This window comes from Castanea sativa, chromosome 8 (assembly GCF_040712315.1).
Source record: "Castanea sativa cultivar Marrone di Chiusa Pesio chromosome 8, ASM4071231v1".
NCBI classification, from domain to species: Eukaryota; Viridiplantae; Streptophyta; class Magnoliopsida; order Fagales; family Fagaceae; genus Castanea; species Castanea sativa.
Window position 1 is genome coordinate 44,718,557 of NC_134020.1, and position 6,000 is coordinate 44,724,556.

Below are 6,000 nucleotides of genomic sequence, written 5' to 3' on the forward strand. Positions count from 1 at the left end.
TACTCTAAGCCATGTTCATCCATTATTAACAATAAAAGGAAAGCTTAAGAGTAGGGAAGAGAGATGTAAACACAAGATAACACCGAGACGTGTTATCGAAGAGAAAACCGAAGAACTCGACGAAAAACTTCTCCACGACCTTTCAAGTCGAAATTGATCCACTAGAGAATAAAATTGGAGTACATGAATAACAAAAGACCCTCCAAGCCTAATCTACCCCATGTACTTGAGCCTTCCAAGCTTCTGCTATCAACTAACTTCTTGAAGTCTTGTCTTCTTCAACTTTTCGGATCCCGCAATTCAGTCTGATTGCATCCGCCAATGAATGACTCATTCCAATGCTTCTCAACAACACCAAAATCTCATTTTACACTTAGAATGGGTGTGGTAAGTATTTGAGCTATCAACCTCTCAAGGATGTAGAGATGAAGAGGTATGAGTTGAGGAAAACCACAAGAAAATGTGTAGATAGTTGTGGGTATAACAATCTTTAACTTTCAAGTGTATTTTTTAGAGTTTTTTCTATGAAAAACACTCATTTCAATTTGTGAGTAATGAGGGTATATATAATGTGGGTAAAGACTTGGTAAAACAAAAATTCACTTTTTACCAAACTGTGAGTTTCGCGAGTCTTTCACGGGTTGGCCTTACCCACGAGACACTCACGAAAATCTCCAACCTGGCATGACTCTTCGTCTTCCAGTCATGTGCTTTACATGTGGCTCCTTCGTGAGTAAGCTCCTCGCGAGACACTCGCGAAAACCACTTGTTCATCCTTTAATGCTTGAGTCTTCACACTCTTTTACACTTATCCCTTACATTTAAAAACCTACATATATACAGAGAAAAATGATTGAAGAAATTACTATCAAATTTGGCACAAAATTAAAGCCAACATAAAATAGTTATAAATTACAACTTTACACTGTTGAATTACAAAATTCTACATTTTTTATTTAAATATTAACCTCTGTAATTGTATTTTTATTTAAGATTCTTTTTTCCAAATCCAAGAATAATTGTCTACTCCTGTGATATTTTTTAATTTTTTTCTAGTCTCAAATTCTATGAACGCAACAAGATCAGAAATAGATCCATTCATAATAAGTTCTTGGACACTTGACTTCTTCTTCTTCTCCACATATTTGAATGGCAATTCATTGTAATAACTAGAGATTTTTGGTTATTGTCATATGCAATCTTGAGAGGATATGGCATGTAATTAAGCATGTAACGTATGTTGCTCACAACTCACGAGAGTTACTGTGTGTGGCTCAGCCCGCATGCATTTAGTGCAGTACGCAGGTCATTATATATAAGGACAAATTATATTTAATTAAGTTTGTTAGAGCTTCCATTTATTTCTCTTTTTATTTTTTCAACTCCCAAGAAGAAGATGAGAAAGAATTATACTGATTTAAAAAGAATATTATGGATGTGAAACGGGTCGGTTTGAATGGTACTTTCAATCTAAACCAACATCCAACATCATCAAATTTGAAAACCATTAATTCAACTGACCCATTTTTATTAAAGTAACCAAACCAAATGGGTTTGGGTTGGTAGGGTTGGTTTTTTTTTGGTCACATTGATTGATTTTTTTAATTAAAAAAAACTAAAAGATAGAAGAGTCATTTTCCTTCAATATTATAATTACATATTCTAGCATAATTGAAAATTACAATAATAAGCAGAACGCAAATATTGATCACTCCATCCCTCCAAACATTAGTTCTTCTTTCATCTTTGCTTTATTTATGTAGATTTGTGAGGCTTTCAAAAAAAAAAAATTCTCAAAATATTAGAAATAAATTAAATGATATAATCATGAGACAACAAACAAAAATCAACACGTAATTCAAGTAAATATGAAAGCCAAAAAAATATCTATAAAGGATTTTTATATTTATTTATTTTTATCCCTTTTATCAAATACAAAAGAAAAGAAAAGAAAACAAGAACATTTTCTTTCTTCCAGCTTTACTATTCTTCCTATATCTCTTACTCTTCCAACTTCCCTACCAAATAAAACCTTTGTGTTAGAGATAGAGTGTCAAGAAACATAAAGTATCCATTAAGCATATACCTATTGAGTTAATTAATGATCACATTTCCTATTGCTAAAGGATTGTAAATTATAAGACTTGTTAGCTTATATAATATGGGGGTTAAGTTTCTCTAGTCATTCTAGTTTTCGTAACATATATGTAATTATTCATTAGAAAATAAACAAAATGATGTTTATTTTGTTCACACAAGGTATATGTATAGAGTTTATTTTATCCATTAATTGGGATATATATATGAAAATCTGAATGGCTTATTGGCCGGAAGTCCATTACAAATTGATATTTGTAGTAACTTAAAGAGTAAAATGCATTGTAATTCACGGAATGAAGTGTTTGTTAGTTTGACCCTAAGAAAAAAAAAAGGCAAAACTTCAATGTTGGTCCCTCAAGTTTATCCTATATGCGCAATTAGTCCCACAAGTTTAAAAAAAGCACAATTAGTCTTTTAAGTTTTAAAACTGAGTTGTATTGGTTATTTTACTAATTGCTGTTAATGGTGTTACTTATGTGGCCAACAGAATAATGATTTGACATTTTTTTTAATGATGTGGCATATTTTGAATTAAAAAATTACAAACTAAATTTAGACGTGAGATACAATATTCACGACCTGATACCAAATTAAAATTTTTTTTTTTTTTCTACCAATTGTAAAAACCCACCCATGAGAGAGAGAAGAGGAGAGAGATGAAACCAAGCACTGACCCGCAGCTGGCAACCTCTGAAACCTAGAACCAAAATTAAACAACTCTATAATTTCTTTTTCCCCAGTTTATTTTTCTGATTGATTCTGATATTGCAGAAAGAACGTGACATGGATTTCGAAAGGGCAGAAAAGAGGGGAGAAGAAAGCGTAAGTGAAACTCTAAATTTTATTTATTTTCTTTATGTAGAAATTGTTAATATCCAGATATCAAATTAAGTAAAACGCATAAACGAGAATTGAATGAACACAATTTTAAGTCAAAATCAAGAAGATCAATGGTACCTCGGCAAAACAAGCCGCGAAAGCGCTACACAGGAATATTTCAGCAAAAGAAATCTCGGTCACAGGCTTGAGATCTGCCATTGGAAGTTGCAAAGGCTATACAGTATATAGACTAAAAGAAAAGCTAGAAAGCAAAGAATTGGTAATGGAGTGGAAAATATTGAAAAAAAGAAAATGTGCAGCATCAATCAGAAAAATAAACTGGGGAAAAGAAATTATAGAATTTTTAAATTTTTGTTCTGGGTTTTTGCGGTTGCTGGTGGCGGGTCAGTGCTTGGTTTCATCTCTCTCCTCTTGTCTCTCTCATGGGTGGGTTTTTACAATTGGTAGAAAATAATTTATTTATTTTTTTTAATTTGGTACCAGGTTGTGAATATTGTTTTTCACGTGTAAATTTAGTTTGTAATTTTTTAATTAAAAACATGTCACATTATTAAAAAAAATACCAAGTCAATGTACCGTTAGCCACAAAAGTAAAACCATTAACAGTAATTAGTAAAATAACCAATACAACTCAGTTTTAAAACTTAAGAGACTAATTGTGCTCGTTTTAAACTTGAGGGACCAATTGCGCACATAGAGTAAACTTGAGGCATTAACATTGTAGTTTCGCAAAAAAAAGAAGTGCTTGTTAGTTGCTATATATATTAATGGTATTATTGTCATTGTACGAGCTCCTAAAGGCCCATTTAGAATAGTGGAATTAGGTTTAAAAGGCCCAATGCAATTAATTTGTTAGATTATGGACTTTTGAGGTCAAATTTAATGCACTTTTATGGTCCAATTGCTAGGTTAATGGAGAAAAAGTTGAATGAATCATAAAAAAGAGACTAAATTTGGGATTAACATTACCTCGAATCTGGCCGAGGAGCAAATATTCATAAAAAGTTTTATGTCTCGAATATAAATTGTTCTACACAATTTTTATGTTTTCTTTCAATTCTTCGCCCCCTCACGTGGAGGGGTTTTCTTTCCTTATATAGTCAATCAAATTGCATCTTAGCCCTTCACTTATACAGCCAAAGACCTTAGTTTAGATGCTTGTTCTCTCATGGCTTTGCTGGAGGTGGTAGAATATGTTGTGAGTTGTGAAATTACTGTTCAGGGGTCATTCCTTCATTAATGTGGTCAGTTGAGTAGGCACAATGCATTGAATGCGAAGATGAAGACTACTTTACTTGGACATTTCCCTTCTTTTTTACTTGCATGTCTTTATTGTTTTCCTTGGTATACTGTCCTTTGGTGCAAGTGGTATGCTCAATGCTTTCTCATCGAGCTCCTTGGGGAGTTGGCCTTCTCATCATTCCTTCTTAGATTCTCATCCATGGGTTGGATTAGAACTTAAGTGTGGATGGGCCCTATTCTGTACTCGGATCTTACCCCTCCCACAGTCATGATTCTTGTAATGGGTTATTTATTTATTTTTGAGAAATAATGGACTTTATTTGAGTGGAAGTATTTCAAATCTAGATGACATGGTAGTATAATAACGTCCATATACCATATATAACTCAATTAATAAGATATTTAAATGTCAAGTGAGCCAGGTGGAGAATATAAAATAAATTTATATGTGTTCCATGCATAATTTATCTTAATGATTAATTATTTTATGTTTATTAAATTTTGATATGAGTTATAAATAAAGATTAAATATGTTAATTATGAAAAGTTTAATGATGAAGAATTATTTAATAAATAAGATTAATTATTTAGTACTTTTGGAGTATAGTAACTTCATGAATATGATGGGATTCAAGGAAAAATAAAAATACAATATTATATTTTGGAAGTATTGATTACTTTCCAATAAACAGTGACATAAAAGGAAACATGTGTCTCCAGTAGTTTTCTCTCTACAACACTTGAACAATCATAACTATTGATATCATTTCATCATTCTATACTACATATATTTTCTGATGTGCATTTTGGAGTTCAATATGATCGCAACTTTTAATCTATTGTGTTATGGTAGCTGTTGGGAGACCACAATTTGACCTCCTACAACCACTCTAAAAATAGACCCGCATGGCGTGATGTCGAATACTATAAAAGATTTGAGTGTGTTTTCCTCATCACCGATTGGTTTTGAGGTGGAATGACACAGCTCACAATCCGACAAATGGTATCAGAGCCAAGGTTATGGGTTCGAGTCACGGGAGTGTCATTGTAAGGGAGGGATTGTTGAGGGATCACAATTTGATTCCCTACAATTACTCTAAAAATAGGCCCGTGGCGTGATGTCGAATGTTATAAAAGATTTGAGTGTGTTTTTCTCATCACCAATTGGTTTTGAGGTGGAATGACACAGCTCACAGTTCGACAGTAGCTATACTTAGCTCCTAAGACTATATATGGAGAAGAAGACCCTGACTTATGCTTGTAAATCACACTATCTAGTATCTATGCCTTTGTTTATGCCGCCCACATAACCAAAAATCGAGAAGTCAGAACCCTTTCTTCATGGCATCACACTAATTTGGGGACTTCGTGTTTTCACTTTTCATGTAAGCCAAGAAACCAATCACAGCCCCTCACTTCCTGCCAAAGCAATCTCCAAAATAAGGCAACAAAGTATGATTACTATGCTTATATAAATTCCTCCATTGACTGGTCTCGGTATATATTGCGTCTTTCATTCTATAGTGTCTAACGATTGATCATCTCGTAAACAAACATCAAACAAGTACTAGATGTTTATTTTCTCATCTAATTCTCATTACTTATCAACGAAGCCCTACTTAATTAAGGACATAATTAAATTAAGTTTTACTGAATTATAAAGATACCAGTTCCAGATGGACATGGGTTCATGCTAATGGTAGATTCATGAGAATTAGCATTGACCAAACATAATGCCTATGGTTTATCAATATAAATTTATAGTTTTTAATTATCCACTGATTATGTGACCTTTTGGTTTTATAATTACAAAAAAAC